This window comes from Petaurus breviceps, unplaced genomic scaffold (assembly GCF_028583685.1).
Source record: "Petaurus breviceps papuanus isolate PSGF00001 unplaced genomic scaffold, PetGlider_PUasm1.0 213, whole genome shotgun sequence".
NCBI lineage: Eukaryota > Metazoa > Chordata > Mammalia > Diprotodontia > Petauridae > Petaurus > Petaurus breviceps.
This window is the reverse complement of record NW_027185860.1, coordinates 11,003,504-11,022,118: the sequence shown is the minus strand read 5'-3', so window position 1 is coordinate 11,022,118 and position 18,615 is coordinate 11,003,504. Positions and strand designations below refer to the sequence as shown.

The following is an 18,615-nucleotide window of genomic DNA, read 5'->3' as shown; positions in this document are numbered from 1 at the left end:
TTAAAAAAAATGTCAGTGTGAGCTTTTATACCTCAGCAATTGCCAACACTTAATTTATTTTGTTGATTGTCTAGACTTAAGAAAGTAATGGAGAAAATGTTAAAATGCAGAGTAAGTTTAAATGTGCTGTGCTTACATTTTGGGGGGGGGAGAGAGAATCAAGTATGGAATATTTATTAGCCCATTCTTAGTTATTGAATCCTGTCTTCAGGCTCAATATCCTTAGTTCCTTCAATTAATCCTGGGTCTTTTATATTTTCTCTTCTCTGGACTTTCCCCAGGTTATCAATGTCTTATCTAAAATGTGGCATCCATAACTGAACACAAGACTCCAAATGTAGTCTGCCCAGGACATAACAAAGCAGGATTATCAACTTCTTTTTTGTTGAAGTCATGCCTCTCTTAGTGTCACCCAAAAGTACATATTAGTTACTCTGGCTATAATATCTCACAACTGACTTACTGAGTTTTTGTTCCATTAAAACAGTCCAAAACTTTCAGACAACCTTCTGTTTAACCATGATTCACCCATTCTGGACTTGTGAAATTGATTTTTTTTTAATCTAAAAGTCTATCTTTACATTTGACCCTCCTCAATTTTATCTTATTAGATTCTGCCTCATGCTCTAGTCTTTCAAGATATGTTTGCATCCTGACTCTGTTATCAAGCATGCTAACTATTCTTTCACTTTGTGAGTTACTTGAAAAATTTGATGAGGATGCCATCTATGCTGTTATCCAAATCACTGATAAAAAAAAGATTAAGTGGGCTGAGCACAAATCCCTGGAGCCCTACAGAGGAGATCTCTTGCCAAGGGTCAATTCTTTTCAGTCCAATCATTCTACCAGTCACCAATATCATCTGTTCTGCATCTCTCCATCTTTTCTACAAGAATAGCATTAAATACTTTATCAAACATGTTGCTAAAATCTAGGTATCTTAAGTATTCAGAATTTCTTTGATCATCCAGTTTAGTAACCCTGTCAAAAAAGGAAACAGGGTTAGCTTAGCATGACCCATTCTTGAGGAAGACTCTGATCAATGATTTCTTTTTTCCAGTGGTTCATTAACCATCTCTTTAATTCTAGAATTTTCCCAGAAATTGGATTCAAACTCAATGACCTATAGAATTTATAGGTTCAGTTTTCTTTAAATTTTTGAAAAAGTGGGACAATATTGACCCTTTTACAGTTATGTGATACTTCTCATCTTCTTCATGTTCTTTCAATTATATAATTGTTATCTAACAGTTATTTAACTGAGGCACTAACTGTGCCTCAGCTACCAGTTCTTCAATATCCAAGGATATCGTTCATTTTGGCTAAGGGATTGAATTCAAGTATTCTCTATCTCCTTACTTACCTTGTGCATCAGTTTTCTTATCAGTCATTTTTTCTTGATCTCAAAAGTCTCAAAAGGTTCAAAAGTTGTCCTTTTTGGCAAAGAAAAGAAAGGCAAAATTAGAGTAAAGCAGCCATTTCCTTGATATTATCAATTTACATTGTCCCACCAACTGTGTGTAGTGATCCAATCTCTTCTTTGAACTTTCCTCTTTTCTCCAATATAGCTGCCCTCCCCTATTTTTTTCCTTGAAGAAGTATTATTATTCAAATCTCAGGATGCATATAGGATTAATGACTACTGCTAATTGTCAACATATAAGACAAGTTAACAGTTAAAACTTCCCTGGTGATAAGATTCAGAGCAGAGAGAATAATTATATTTTTATTCTCTAAGAACACAAAATTTGAGTCTATATCAGGCAAATTTTCAGAAACTATAGTATACTATCTTGTTTGATGCAAACAGAAGGGAAGGTGAGAACCTAATTCATTGAGAGGCAATTAGAAAAGTTTGCCTAGAAAACTTTCCTCAATGAAGCATGAATAATTTTATAATTAAAGCTGGAAACAAGCGGAAAGACAGAGTGAGGCCCATTTGCCTGTTAACATATAGCTGTTTCTGTCTATATTACAACAAAAATTCTAGGCTAAATTTTTTTTTTAAATCAATGAAGCATTGGAGTTTGGGTTCTATAGAGTGACAGACATTTGAATCCTTGAAAACACCAGTTCACAGTTTTGTTTTGTTTTTTAGCTTTTTCATGGATTTTTTTTTTCATGGAGATGTAACCTTGCTTGATCTTCCTTGCAACTTTCTAGAATTATGATTTTCAGAGTTAACTTTATATCAGTTATTGCTTTTATATTTGGATATTAAACTATATATATATAAAACTTTTTAAAAGTTTTTTTTAATTTAAAAAAGAAATTAAAAAATTTCTTCATCTACTCACTATGAAACCCATGTTAGACTAGAGAAGTGTACCATTTATAGAATGGAGAGTAATTTAAAAACCAAAACAAAAACACTGAATTTGCTAAATAAGATCAACTCCATGCGCTATGCTATTTTTCAAGCTGTAAAAGATTCATATTTTTGTCATATAAATTAAAGACAGAATAAGAAAACAGAATGAGTTTTAGAATTGTTCATCCTTTCCCCCCCCAACTTGTTTTCCTTTATGTATTAGGTTAAAATAGTTTCACAGATTTTTCTAGTTCATTTCAATTGTCTATTATTGTTAAATAGAAACACATTTCAATACTTGTGTTAGAATTTCATTTTTAAAATCTAAAATAAGCAACAAATAATATTTATTTAAATAATAAACTTAAATGATCTGGTATATGAAAGCTTAGTAGTATTTCTCTCTTCCCAAAGGTCAATTTTTTTTTTAAGTCTCAGCTTTTCTTTTGTAGGAAGCAAGAAACAAAAATAGGAAAACCTCTTGGAACATGTTAGCATATTTCAGGAAGAGAAGAGATGGGGTGGAATGTTTTCCTTCCATTCCTCCCCTCTCTGGCCTTTTCCAGTCTGGTCTGGCTTATTAGTCATTTAAGACAATCACCAAGCAGAGCCCCAGGTGCACATTGCCCCATATGGCATTAGGTGAACCGGGGAAGATAACCTCTGAAGTATTTCTCTAGCTAGATTCACTTGTTATACTGCATTCTCCAAATAAGGACAGATGTACATACACTTTAAAATTGCTTAAGAGACTTTAGTCTTTCGGTCTCTTCACAAAGTGGCCGTGATCATGGAGTGGGCATTGAATTGGCCAACTATGGCCTTCCCAGGGAGGGCGAGCCGGCCCACCTTGGGAAAGTTCTTCAGGTACAAAAATAATTCAGCATTTGGGCATATTTGGGGATGAGAAATGTCTGCTCCAAGTCACATGGTGAGCCAGAATTGAAAGTATTTGTGTCCTTTCTGGTGTGACATAGCAAACACTGGTTGGTTTTCTGCTCCTACCCCTGCACAAAGATAAATCATTCTGTTAATACATGGCATGGCTCTTTCACGGTCAGCATTTATTTGGTGTGCAGGAATAAAATCTCTCTCTCATACTTAATTTATATTGCACATTGAGTATCTTTTTACTCATTCCTTTGTGGAGATTAAAATATTTTTTCAATGAGAAAAAAACCCACATTTATTTGATTAAACAAAAATAAACTGCACAGGAACAATTTTAAGGTCCAAAGAGACACCAATTTTGTTTTAAGGCAGCTGATAGATGATGCAACATCTTTCTATCTTCTCCAGACTACCATTTATGGGCCACACTGATACATTCAGAAGCCTCTGTCTATACAAGAGCTTTTGAACACCTCTGCTTTTCCTCTGTCTACTGCCTGTCATCCTTGGAGCTATGAGACCTGGGATTCCATGATCAAAAATTTTGGAAAGTGAAGGGTGTGCCTTTCTTTTCTCTCTTTTAGGGGAGGCAAACTGAAACTGTCAAATTAAGTATTAATTAATTAATTAATGCCAATTAAGTATTGTGACAATAGAGTAGGAAGGTTTGCCTTAGAAAAAACACCAACATTCCAGCCCTGAAACAGGGGAATGGACAAAGAGAAAGATGTCTAGCTGTTGAGGAATAAGGAAATTCTACTCTGAGATTGGTGGTCTTCCCAGATTACCTTTGACCCCAATAAGTCAAAAAGGAAAAGCTTAGGTCTGTTATAAGGACACAAATTCTTTCTCCCCACCCTGCCTCTTGAACAGCCCCTCTCCCCAAAAAGACCAATGTCTATCAGTCATGCACAACAGCCAGTGGACAGAGTAAGCCCGGTTCTTATGAACCATGGTAATAGGCCCTTCCCATCCATCCTACTAAACCTTATAAACTAATTTATAATGATTCCACACACCACATCCCATCTTTACCTGTTCTTTTTAAAGTCTTTTTCTGCAGATTAAAAAGTGCGGGAAAAGTAAATAAAAATGTTTCTTTTGGTAAAGAAAAAATATATAAATCAACTATTAAAATATTAAGTTATTGCATTATTTTAGATGACCATTTTGATCCCTAGGGAAAAAAATTCAGTTTAATAAAAACTGCTAAAATATCTGTGAAGAAATGAAGCTTTTAGATAGGATCTGAACAGCCTTGAACCAAAAATGAACTGTAATATAAATATAAAGACTCATATCACTTTGTGAAGGTTGTAGGAGGATGCTTTATGTGTACATGAACAGTTAGATGGTATAAAAGGGTAGACAAGGAATTTTTGTTTATTTAAAAATATAAGTACGAAAAAACACATTCAATGACATAAAATAGGATTTAGGACCATACTGTGAACTTTAAAACTGCAGAACATTATGATCTGTTGGCTCATTGATGGGGTGGGGGGAGGGAAAGGGAAAGGGAGAAGGAGAGGGAGAGAGACAGAGACAGAGGAAGAGAGTGAGAGATCATATATATATATATATATATATATATATGGAGGCTGAGGGATGATTGAGAAAGGACTTTTAAGTCATAGAAGAAATATTCAGGAGTTTCTAATTTATGCTGCAGGAGATGTATAAGGTATAAGAGGCAGGAGACAAAAAATGAGGATAAAGACTAAAAACTGACAGTAGCACAGGAAATGGCAGGCATCGAAAAACACTTTGTTGAAGTTGTTTGAAGACACTATAACAAAAGCAGTCAGCTAACAAGAGTAGACTAGATTCCTGCGTAGATGAATGAAGAATGCTGTTTCATCTATTGTCCCTCATCACCACCTCAAGTTTTAGAGAAATGAAGCTTCTCAGAAGAGCGTATTACCTTTTTCTGGCCCTCTGGCTTGAGAAAGAAAAGCAGAAAAAGGAAAGACAAGTGTCTCTGTTTTGTTGTATAGGAATTGCTGAGACTAGTTTACCTTGCTCTGAGAGTCAACTCAACCTCAGATGTTGCTATCTTTGTGCTTCTCCAGATGAAAGGAAACTATGAGCTAATACGTTTAAATGCTCTTTTAAGGGGGATTATAATTCTAAAGGTATTAAACAACAGAACAGAAGAGAATTTATTCAGCTGCAGGAAGGCCAACAAACAAGGAAAAGATTTCTTGTAGTACATAGGTTCCTTAATGGACCAAAAACATCACAGGCTCCAGAGAAGTTATACTGAGCAAATGGGTTTTCCTCCCTCATGTGCTTCCTTAACAAGTTTCTGTATCAGGCTTCTTTTCTTGCATACTCTTTTCCACAGATTTTAATGTATTGGTGAGAGTTTATGTATAGAATGTTAATAAATTTAATAATTTCTGCACTTGATTTAAGATAAGGTCCTATGATATGGTTTTTCTAATCTTACCAATAAGTATATTCACTTAATTTTTTCATTAATTTAAATGTTGTTCAGTTGTTTTGCAGTTGTGTCTGATTCTTCATGACTCCATTTGGAGTTTCATTAGCAAAGATACTGGGGTGGTTTGCCATTTACTTCTTCAGCTCATTTTACAAACGAGGAAACTGAGACGAATAAGATCTGTCCACAGTCACCCTGCTAGTCAGTGTCTAATGCAGCATTTGCACTCAGTTCTTCCTGACTGCAGGTTCGGAGCTCTCTCCAATGTGCCATCTAGCTGCCCCTAATTTAATTATTAAATAATTAATTTAAATAGATAATCTTAAAATCTAAAAAATATCATTGTGAATGTTTGGTTGTATAAAGACAAGTCCATCAGAACAAGCTCAAGATCTAGAGTGGTGAGTACAGAGAATCTACAAGACTGTTCCAAAAACCTTGGTGTACTTTAAGCTAATTAAACTTATTAAAGCTTTTATTGCACTAAGACTTTTGAGACACTGTGTTTCCTCTCAGCAGCATTACCTAGAAGTTTTAAGAGAATTTCAATGAAATACTTGATATATGGATTGTCTATACCCATCATAGCCTGGTGAGGAGTGAGCCAGAGCCTGAGCACCATGCTGGTCACATAGTAAGTGCTACATAAGTGCTAATTATTATAACCTAAGCCGTAAGTAATCCCCTCCATCCCCCCTCACAAGACCTAGAGTAAGGGGACTTTGACAATAAAGGACTCTAACCCCAACTCTCTTTATAGACCAAGTTCCTCCAAAACTGAGCCCAATATTGCTCACATGTCTGGGTTCAGAGAAGAGTCGCCTTTAGGCAAGGTGTTCCAGCTCCATGGGCCTTATTAAGTAAGCAATAGTTTACTAATATAATTACCACGTGATGAGAAGGACATTATTAGCTTTAGGTGGGACCAAGATTGGTAAATTACAGAATGCAGGATCAGAATTAGGGTGGTGGAGGGGGGAAGGAGCCAGTATGGCCAAGTGGAAAGAACACTAAATGTGGCATTTGGATCAAAGCCATGACCCTTGAAATAACATTCCTTTCAGGCTGGAAAGCAAGAATTTTGGAAAGTATGATGAACACTTAGATAGAGCTATAACATATGCTGAGAAGGAACTGTAGAATGATTCCAGAGATAAGTACCCTGGAGATAATGTTGCTGAGAAGATGTAGGGGGGAGATGTCAGCACCCTTTATCAGGAACAATTAGAACTGAGAACTGATTACAGGGAAAAACTAGCCCATCCCAACTTTTGTTTTGTTTTGTTTTTGCTTTGGAAGACATTGGCAAAGCTCCTAAATAGAGTTCTGCTGCTGTCTTGGGAACCCTACTTATTTTTCTTTAGCTTTATCTGCAGTGAGTCCATCAGACCGTCAAGTTGATAACAATTATTTTCTCCTAAAGAAAAGCAATGTGACCTCAGAAGGGAAAAGAGAGGTGAAGATGCCTGTTGAGGGTGATGAAACTATGGAAGAAGAGGAGGAGTCAGCTGAAGAAAATGTGGTTATAGGTTTCTGAAAGAAGGCAAGAAAAGTTGCAGCCAAGAAATTAACTGCTCACCAGCATTTTTCTCTAAGTTTTTAAACCCATGGTCTTTATAGATGGAATCAAAGTTATATCAACTATATCTTCAGTTATTGCATTCTGATCAAGACAGGCAAAAAGCCTCCCTGGAGAGCATGATGACCTAAAAATACCCCCATATTTAGTCACACAAGGAGAATTTGTTACTCTTCCTAATTCTGAGCTACTCCATTACGCACATTAATGAATGAATAAATAAAGGATTGAGTGCTTCCAAAGCACTGTGCTAAATGCTGAGTATACACAAGCTGGTCCCTGCTCTCAAGGAGTTCACATTCTAATGGGAGAGACAACATGGAAGGTTTCAGTTGCAAGTCAGATGGAAAAGTCCCACGGTCCTTAAGGCAAAAAGGCAAAGCAGATATTAATGTCTCTTCTTTAATGTGTTTTCCACTAATAAAATATCAGTTTCTGACATTAAACCAATTGACATTTACACATACGAATAAGCTATTCACCCTGGCCCACACTGTCACTGGAATTCCTGGCCTACAATTTATCATTGTACCACGCTGCCTATTTATAGCCCTGTGTATGGATGATAATATTTTATTTTGAGAAAAACAGGACATAAATGTGCCTCTAGGATTACATAAAGATCCAAAATCATTAGTTGCCAGTGTGTGTACATTGTTTGGTCTAAAGCAAGGGTAGGGAAGCTGCAGCCTCAAGGCCATATGTGTTCTCCTAGGTCCTCAAGTAAGGCACTTTGATTGAATCCAAACTTCACTGAACAAATCCTTTGGAGGGATCTAACTACATTGCCCAAGTTCAGTTCAATTAATTTCAGCAGACATTTGCTAAGTATATATTATATGCCAGACAAAATGCTAGAATACTGTGAATATAAAGCCACAAAGAAAGAACTATCACTTCCCTCAAAAGGCTTACATTCATCAGATTAATGCTTCTATTTATTTTTGTCTATGTATCATTCACTGAATAGTTCAAGGATTTTGATTATTTGTTTTGTTTTATTCAATAAATATCACTAGAAAATAGTCTTTTTCAAAGTAAAACTTCTTAGATTTCTGTAATTTGTCAGTCTTTAACACTTGTAAAGCAGTAAGGCCTGGCTACTGAGACACCAGGAACCAAAGGAATGAAGATTTCAAAAGAAACTGGTTTCTCTAAGATAACATTCATTGTTTGTGTATGCCTCTGGGGGATTAAATGCAGATGAGAAGGAGGATATGCTTGGCCAGTTTCACACAGTGAAAGAGAGAAGTAGATTTTATACATATATCCATACATACATACATACATACATACATATATATATATATATATATATAACTTTGTTTATTTTTAGTTTTCAACATTTACTTCCATAAGTTTTAAATTTTCTCCCCCTCCTTTCCCTCCCCCCTCCCCAGGACAGTGTCCAATCCAATATAGGCTTTACATATGCGTTCTTATTAAACATATTTTCACATTAGTTATTTTGTACAGAAGAATTAGAAGGAATGGGAAGAAACCTGAGAAAGAAAAAACAAAACAAAAAAAGAGAGCACATAGTATCCTTTGATCTGCATTCAGACTCCATATTTTTTTTTCTCTGCATGTGGATGACATTTTCCATCATGAGTCTTCTGGAGTTGTTTTATTTTTTTAGGTCCTTGCATTATTGAGAAGAGTTAAATCTCTCAAAGTCAGTTATCACACAATGTGGATGTTTCTGTATACAATGTTTTTCTGGTTCTGCTTACTTCACTCAGCCTCAGTTCATATAAGTCTTTCCAGGTTTTTCTGAAGTCCACCTGCTCATCATCTCCTAACAGTACAGTAGTATTCCATTACATACATATACCACAACTTGTTCAGCCATTCCCCAATTGATGGACATCCCCTCAATTTCGAGTTCATGGCCACCACAAAAAGAGTTGCTATAAATATTTTTGTACGTCTGGATTCATTTCCCATTTTTATGATCTCTTTGGGATGTAGACCTAGAAGTGGTATTGCTGAGTCAAGGGGTATGCCAATTTTTATAGCTTTTTGGGCATAGTTCTAAATTGCTCTCCAGAATGGTTGGATCAGTTCACAGCTTCACCAAAAATGAATTTTAGTGTTCCAATTTTCCCTCATCTTCTCCAGCATTTATAATTTTCCTATTTTGTCATGTGAGTCAATCTGATAGGTGACGTGGTACCTCAGAGTTGTTTTGATTTGCATTTCTCTAATCAACAGTGATTTAGAACATCTTTTCATATGGCTATAGGTAGCTTTAATTTTTTCCTCTGAAAACTGCCTGTTCATATCCTTTGACCAATTATTCACTGGAGAATGACTTATATTCTTATATGGACTTAGTTCTCTACATATTTTAAAAATCAGGGCTTTATAAGAGACACCAGTTGTAAAAATTCTTTCCCAATTTTTTGCTTCCCTCCTAATCTTGATTGTATTGGCAAAAACTTTTTAATCTAATGTAATCAAAATTATACATTTTGCATCTGATAATGTTTTCTATCTTGTTTAGTCATAAATTCTTCCGTTCTCCATAAATCTGACAGGTAAACCATTCCTTGCTCTCTTAATTTGCTTATAGTATCAGCCTAAATCATATACCCATTTAGACTTTATTTTGGTATATAGTGTAAGATTCTGGTCTATGCCCAATTTCTGCCATGCTATTTTCCAGTTTTCCCAGCAGTTTTTATCAAATAGTGAGTTCTTATACCAGAAGCTAGAGTCTTTGGGTTTATCAAACAGTAGAATTGGCATTGACTACTCTGTCTTGTGTACCTAACCTATTCCAATGATTTACCACTCTATTTCTTAGCCAGTGCCAAGTAGTTTTGATGATTGCTACTTTATAATACAATTTTAAATCTGTTATGGCTAGGCCACCTTCCCTTGCATTTCTTTTCATTAATTCCCTTGATATTCTGTAACTTTTGTTCTTCAAGATGAATTTTGTTATCATTTTTTTCTAGCTCGTTATAGTACAGAATAAGTAAATTAATTTAGGTAGAATTGTCATTTTTATTATATTAGCTTGACCTACCCATGAACACTAATGTTTTTCAACTATTTAGATCTGACTTTATTTGGTGAAAAGTGTTTTGTAGTTGTGATCATATAGTTCCTGTGTTTGTTTTGGTAGGGAGACTCCCAAATATTTCATGATGTCTAGAGAAGTAGATTCTTTATTTAATCAGATGACACATATAGAGAGTGAACAGACTTAAAATAATGAAGATCACTATATGGGTTCTCTGCAAGAGGCATACTGAAATAAGGGGTGGAGAAATGGGAATATCATCAATTTTGCCCTTGGCATTAGGAATGGCTATAGCCATTTGACCTCTGCTCTTTGTAGTTTCCTCATGCTCCCAGTTGGGCAGCATCTATGGTGACAGTGGTGTTGAGTGGCCTCCCAGGGTGGTTAATCTCTTACACTCTCCCGTCTCTGGGATGTGCTGTGGAGGATCTTGAATCCTTCCTTCAGCATGAGTGCTCCCTTCTTCCTTCTCTCTTCTCAGAAGACTTCAGCTCTCTGCCTCCTATAAGATGTAAGGAGATTGTCTTTTTAGATTCAGTCCCAGCCCTTATAGACCTTCAACCTGAGTGCACTGAGGATTTCTGTCCTGTTCTCCAGGCATCCATCTTTGCTGCTCTAAATCCTTGGGTAAAGGAGTGCTTCAGTAGGATTAGATATGCTTCTCACACAGGTGATCTGTGTCATATCAAGGTATTTGTCTCAGTTTATGTGAAGAAAGTTATTTTAATGAAAACTTGAAAACCCTGTGTGATTTCACTGGGCTTTAGAACCTGGAGAATTTTTCTGTCTATGGTGTTAGAATCCATTTATGAGAGGAAGAAGAATCACAGAATATAGTTCTAATCATCAATATTATTTTGAAATAGCTAGATGCCCCAGGAGATATAGGGTGGGCTTGGAGTCAAGAAGACCTGAGTTCAAACCCAGCTTCTGATACTCACTAGCTGTGTGACCCTCGGTAAGTCATTTAAAAACTCTATTTGCCTAATCCACCAGAGAAGAAAACTGCAAACGACTCCAGTATCTTTGCCAAGAAAACACCATATATAGTCACGAAGAGTCAGACATGACTAAATGACACAACAGCAACTTTATATCATATAGTTTGTTTTTTGCAACCAAACTAATTAGATTTTTATTAGCATAGAGTGAGGAAACTTCCTCTACCGGTACAAATTAGCACCTTTTCTGAAATTTATAATCTTGGAGAAAAGCCTGGGACACCAAGAGCTGCTTTGCCCAGGGTCATATGGCAATTATATGTCATAGATGGGATTTAACCCTTTTTCTCTCTGTGATTATTGTGTGCAAGTGGCCATAGTCTGAGCATGTGGTCCTGGGTGAGAAGTAGATTCTGTGTGATCCTCCTGATCTGTGCTTTTGCTGCACAAGGGTTCAGCTCTATTGGAATAAGAGAGCAAGAAACTAGAGCCGGTCAACTGAAAACTTGTATTTATCTTGAAATCAATCAACCAGCATGTTGTTAAGTACTTAGCATTTGGCAGGAGTCCATGAAACTGCTTCCACACTTTCTTCCACTGAGTGAGGCTTAAAGAGTATAGGTAAGGGCGGCCAGGTGGCTCAGCGAGTAAGAGCACCAGCTCCAGTGTTGGGATGACCTGGATCAAATCCGGGCTCAGATACTCAGCACCACACCCAGAAATAACTGGCTGTGTAACCTTGAGCAAGTTACTTAACCCCAATTGCTTAAAAAAAAAAATTATATAATCACTTGAAATTGAAAGTATGCAAAAGAGTAATAAAAAGCAATTTTCTTAAATTGGTATTTATATACATGATATTTATACAGTTGCAGGAGAGAGTTCAGGGTTATATATTCATGTCTGAAAGTTACCACTGAAGCAGAGTGGTGAGTATAGAACAAATCATTACCAGTCCTTGAGGAACACTTGATCTTAGACATAGGATCGGCACCTGGGGAAATATCCATTACATTCTAAGCAACTAGCTTCTTGGACTTTGTTCCAAGTCTTATGAAGTTCAGAAAACAGTTAACATATGAAACAATATACCCAGAATGGTATATTTCCCATATAAAGACACAAAAGCACCTTCGCATAAGGCAGTAATCTGTCCAGGGACTAAAAAGCCTAGAGTCCTACAGTACAGTGTTCTCTAGAGTCTGGGCACTGGCATAACCCGAAGGTATTTGTGATTAATCAATTATGTGGTCATGGCTCATCCACCCTATTTATTGCCACTTCTGGGATGATTCCAATTTAACCACACCTACCCTCATCTGTTATTGACTCACTCCTCCCTGCCCATTTCCCATTAAATTAGTAAACATTTTTTAAGTGCAAAGCACAGTGATAAATTGTGGATATTAAAAGAGGTTAAAAAAAATAGTCCCTGTCTGCAAGGAGTTCACAATCTATTGGATTAGATAACATGCAAATAAGTATATAAAAACAAGCTATATACATGATAAATAGGAAATAATTAACAGAGAGGAAGACACTATAATTAAGAGGAATTGGGAAAGGCTTTTCCTAAGAGATGGAATTTTAGGCCCAGATTCAATCTAGCTGAGATTCAATCTGGCTGGCTTGTACAAATCACAAATGCTTAGTCTCCTTAAGAGTGTACCCAATATGGCCAATCTTTAATAAACTTTGCTTTTCTTCTTTTGAAAGAAGACTTGGGTCGAATTTATTTGGGTAGGACCTGGCATGTCGGTATTTGGGGGTCCAAGCACTCCTGAACCCTAACATTTTAAGTCCCAACATTTTGGTTCCCTGACACTAGGAAAACTACTAATCTCAAATTCTTCTCCAGCCAAGACTGGAGGGTATGTAATCCTCCCCCGTGACTATCCCCTTCTCACAATCCAAGAGCCTTTGAGGTGCTTTTTGGGCCTGACCTCTCTGGTCCCATTAGGTCAGACAGCTAAGAGTCTGTTTCACACTCAGCCTGACATTCTCAGGTTCTAGTTCCAGTGGTTATTTTTGAGGCCATGGACCTGGGTACAGAGTCAAGGACAGGGACAAGGACAAGGACAGATGCCTCATTCCGAAGTGTATGCCCAATTCTTTCAATTCTCTTGGCGCTAGGGAATTGGGAAAACTTCAGGCACTTTTTTGTATGTGTGTTTTTTGTTGTTGTTGACTTGTTTTTTTTGTTTGTTTCTTCAGGCTTATGCCTAGATTCTCCTTTCAGGAGGAAGGGATGTCAGTTTCCACTCCTATACCAGATTGATCCTTTTCAATTCCCAAAAGTTTCCTTTGGGCTATCTTTTACAAAATTGGGAAAAAATTAATTTCTCTAAAGAACTAAAAAAAGAAAAAGCTGGTGTTCTTTTGCAACACTGTTTGGCCTCAGTATCACCTAGAGAACCACAAAACATGGCCCATTTTGGGGACTTTATAACACAATTCTAAATATCCCCCTGGAAAAACTGCAGTTCCCACTAGTGACCTGGGATAGGACTATCAAAAGAGGGAAGATATGGAAAAGAGAGATCACATGGCAATATTCCTGTTAGAAGGCCTAAGAACCGCATTTTGAAAGCAAATACATTTTTTAAAAGTAGGGAAATTACTTAGTGAGAAAAAGAAAACCCTGCCCCTTTCCAAGACCGACTGGTAGAAGGTATTAAGAAATATATGAATTTAGATCCCGACTCTATAAAAGAGGCAGCAATCCTTAGCATGTATTTTATTCATCAGTCTGCCCCAGATATTAGGAAGAAACTGCAGAAATTGGCAATAGGACCCCAAACACCTCAGACCCAATTACTAGAGACAGCCTTTGGAGACTTTAACAACAGAGACCTAGTTGCAGCAAAGAAAAGAGAACACAGGTAGAGAGCTAGAAACAGAGAACATGCTCAATTCTTGCCTACTGCCAAGCCAGGAAAAGACCCAAGGTGTGCCCCTCCAGGGCACCCCCTCAGAGGGGGCCCCAGGAACCAATGCCTCTGGGACCATGTCCATGTGACCAGGAGGGCCACTGGATGAAGGATTGTCCCCAAGGTTGGAAAAGTGGTCAAGATTGGGAATGACAGGGGAACCTGGGGATTTGCAGTGCTCCCACTTTCTCCACATCTCACTCCAAGTCCTGGACAAAAATCGAGGCTGAAGGTAAGGTTGCCCACTTTATCATGGCTACTTTCTCTGTTTTAAGCAATTACTCTGGCTCTACCCACCCCTCAATCCATCAGGTCATGGGCATTGAAAGGGAAATTAAGGGATGTCTCAAGACATACCCCCTTCCCTGACTACTTGAGGATGTGTTGTTTGAACACTCTTTCCTTATGCTCTCCTTTTGCCCTGCCCCTTTGTTGGGAAGGGACCTGATGATGGAATTGGAGAGCCAATTTCCTCTAGTTAAGCCTCCCATCTCCCTTTTCCCTCTATTCAGCATACCTCTCAATGTTCCCATGGAACTGTAGGAGACAACTGAGCCAGTTTGGGATCAGGGAATTCCTGGGCAAGTTACTTCTGCCACCCCAGACATTTTTTGCCTCCAAGATCCTGATGTGTTCCCCCAATCACCATCTATATCCAATTAAGCTCAAGACCTCAGAGGGACTGCAATTAATTTCTACTATTAATTGCTACTCAAGGCCCTGACTCGTCCCTCTAGAGTGGGGCCCTGACCAGGCTAAAGTTTTTGGGACTCTGAAAGCTAAATGAGCCACCACTCTATGATTAGTTCTACCCAATCTAGAAAAACCTTTCATTCTGTATGTTGATGAAATTTTGTACCTGTTTGGTCCTTGTCTGCTTAACTTCTTTGCCAGGTTTATCTCCTCCAGGGTCTGAGCTATCAATTTCCAGATGACTAATCAAAAACTATGTGCCAATCTCCAACTGAATCCAAGGTCTCCAGACCATTAGATGTTTCATCAGCCAGGTTCTGAAATCTGACCCCATGAGTCTGAGCCCTTGAACACAGGATCCAGAGAGGCAGGGCAGCTCCACCCCCTTTGCCAGAAGAAAGCAGTTTCAGAAACTGAGACCTTCTCCCCTAAGCCCAAAAGAATTTGGGTCACATTTGTCCATAGACCCTGGGAAACCCCCACTTTGAATTTTCCTTGAATTTTTCCACTTACTCTAGCTTTTTCATGCACAAATCTGTTACTCTTAACCTAGTCTAGCCCTCCACTGTCTGTTACCTCTGGATTGCCTCTGGATGCTTTCCACCCTCGATCCCATCAAAATGCCATTCTCTTGGTTCCTGGAATCTGACCTCTAGTCACCCCAGTACCATCAAGATCCTCCTTAGACTCCTCCTCAAGATCCTCCCTGGACCCCTCCTCTATTCACCCTAGAATACTAGACCACCTCCAGTTCCCTCCTAGCTTCCATTAAGGTACTCAGATTCAATTTGGCTGAGATTCTATCTGGTCCTCTTGTCCATACAAGTGTCACAAATGCTTAGGCTCCTTAAGAGTCTATCCAATATGGAAAATCTTTAGTAAACTTTGCTTTGGTTGAAAAAAATGTTTTTTTAAAAGATGAGATTGTAGTCGAACTTTAAAAGAAGCCAGGGAAGTCTGAAAGCAGATTTGAGGAGGGAGAGCGCTCCAGGCACGGGGGAAAGCCCAAGAAAAATCCCCAGTGTGAAGAGATGGAGGACTTGTTCAGGGGACATCCAGGAGACCAATGTCAATGTATCAAAGAATATGAGTCAGGGAATAGGGTATAAAAAGAGTGAAAATGTAAAAGGGGGTTAGGTTATGAAGAGATTTGAAAGCCAAACAGCATTTTGTGCTTGATCCTAGAAGTGACAGAGAGCCATTTGAGTTTATTGAGTAATGGGGTGAAGGTGTGTGACATGGTTGGATTTTTGCTTTAGAAAAATCACTTTGGTGACCAAATGAAGGAATGGTCAGAGGAGGTAGAGACTTGAGGCAGGCAAAACCACTAGCAAGCTGCTGCAATAGTACAAGTGTGAGATGATGAGGGCCTACACCAGGATGGTGGCAGAGGAGAGAAGGGGTCATATTCAAGAGATGTTCTAAAGGTGAAATCCACAGCCTTAACAACAGCTTGGATATGGAGGGGTGAGAGTGAGGAGTAGACAGTAGTAAGGTGTGGGGGAAGGAGGGGAAGGATAATGAGCTTCATTTTGTACATGTTTAGTTTAAGATATCTACTGAATATTCAATTTGAGATATCTGAGAAACACTTGGAAATATGAGCTTGGCAACTAGCAGAGAGGTTGAGGTAAGAGAGATCTGAGAATCAGCATCTGAGATGGTAATGAATCCACAGGAGCTGATGAGAAGATCATCAAGAGAACTAATATGTAGAAAGAAGAGAAGAGGGTCTAGGAGCAGGGGTGGAGTCAAGATGTCGGAGTAGAAGCACGACCTCCCCAACCTTATTCTCATTGAATTTGGCTTGGGGAGGTGGGATAGGAGGGAGGGAAGTATAGTCAGTCTTCTACAATATATCTACCATGTTATTGTTTTGCATTAGCCACACATGTACAACCTATACCGAACTGCTTATCTTCCCAGTAAGGGTGGGTTACAAGGGAGGAAGTGAATGAATCTGGAATTCAAAGTTTTAAATCAAATGTTTAAATATATATATACTATTATTAATACTATTTTACATGTAATTGAGAAAAAGATATATAGACACTGGGGCATAGAGATCCACCATGCCCTACTGGAAAAGTCAAAAGGGGTATGGGAGAAGATATGAGAGAGAGCAGATTGGAGGAGGGGATTACCTGTGGGACTGCTATTTTGGGGTGGTGGGTAGGGGAAAACAGGGGGAAAATTTGTAACTCAAAATCTGGCGGAAATGAATGATGTAAATCAGAAATTAATAAAGCATTTGAAAAATGGGAAAAAAAAAAAAAGAGAAGAGTGTCTAGGACAGAGCCCTAAGGGACATCTACACTTAGAGGGTGTGATCTGGATAAGGAACCACCTCCCAACCTCCTCTCTTCTGTACTTGTCTTTAGCCCACATGGCCATTATAATCTAAGCATAACTAGGCACATACAATCACCATTCTTAAGTGCCCTCTTCCTCCCTCCAAGGTACCTATACCCTGATCCTTCCCAATTTCACTTTGTAGTAAAATAATAAATTCTCCTTGAAGAGTGGATTTCTGCATTCTTGGACACTGACCAATGTGTTAGGCCTCTCCCCTTTTGTCTTGAGTGATACATAGTTAATTATACAAGATGAACAGTCATGAATGGGTTGTGACCTTCACCAAAGATGATATTACACTCTTACACTAATTTTCTCTTCCACATCACCTCATCTTCCCTATTTTTTTTAGGGCATCACTATCCTTCCCATCACCTGGTTCCACTCCTTTGGTAAGATACTTTACTACCCCAACATGTTTAAGAAGTTATTAAATCTTGTTTTTTCTCTCTCCACAGCATCTCTCACATCTGACCCCTTCTTTTCATTATATGGTGGCCGTTGGGCACATCACTGAACTTCTTGGTGCCCCAGCCAGAGAAAAAGTGGATTTATATTTCAGAAGGAATTTCCCCATGGATAATTCCCTGTCAATGAAATCACACAACTGGTTCTGATTAAACAAAATTTTATATGGAGAAGTGGATAGGTGGTGCTGTGAACAGAGCACTGGCCCTGGAGTCAGGAGGACCTGAGCTCAAATCCGGCCTCAGACACTTAACACAAAAACTACCTGTGTGACCTTGGGCAAGTCACTTAATCCCAAATTGCCCTCCAAAAAGCAAAAAAAATAAAAATAAAAAATATTATATGACACAAAATATAATATGTTGATAAAATTTTTAACATTTTTCCTGATTCTTCCCCCATAAGAAGGGGGAGAATTAGTTGTCCCAAATTCCTGGAATACTTTTAGTTTATTCAGAGGAATGATAATTATAGAATGTTGGAACTGCACGTTTCCTTAGCAACCATCCAGTATAACCCCATCATTTTACAGATGAGGAAATTGAGGGTTGCCTAAGGTCATGCAAGTAGTAAATGGTAGGCCTAGTTCAGTATCTTATCACCTCTCACCTGGATTTTTGCAACAGCCTCTTATTAGTATCCCTGGCTTATCTCTCACTACTCTTATCCAACAAAACTGCCAGCTAAGTGGCACAGTGAATATAGCACTAAGCCTGGAGTCAGGAAGATCTAAGTTCAAATCCAGTTACAGAAACAAGCTATGTGAGTGGTGGCCAGGTGGCACAGTAAGAGCACCGGCCCCGGAGTTGGGAAGACCCGGGATTGGTTCTGGCCTCAGATACTTGGCACCCACACAAAATAACTGGCCATGTAACCTTGAGCAAGTTACTTAACCCCAATTGCTAAGAAAGAAAGAAAGAGAGAGAAAGAAAGAAAGAAAGAAAGAAAGAAAGAAAGAAAGAAAGAAAGA

General features: G+C 38.2%; 1 long non-coding RNA gene across 4 annotated transcripts in view; it reads right to left on the bottom strand.

Moving 5' to 3' along the window:
- LOC138165587 (uncharacterized) overlaps nt 1-18,615 on the bottom strand; it is a 116,016-nt gene that overhangs the window by 41,675 nt on the left and 55,726 nt on the right. For all 4 annotated transcript variants that reach the window (XR_011169382.1, XR_011169379.1, XR_011169380.1 and 1 more), the window contains exon 3: nt 1,364-1,433. This is a non-coding gene — a long non-coding RNA (uncharacterized lncRNA). The remainder of the gene's footprint in view (nt 1-1,363; nt 1,434-18,615) is intronic.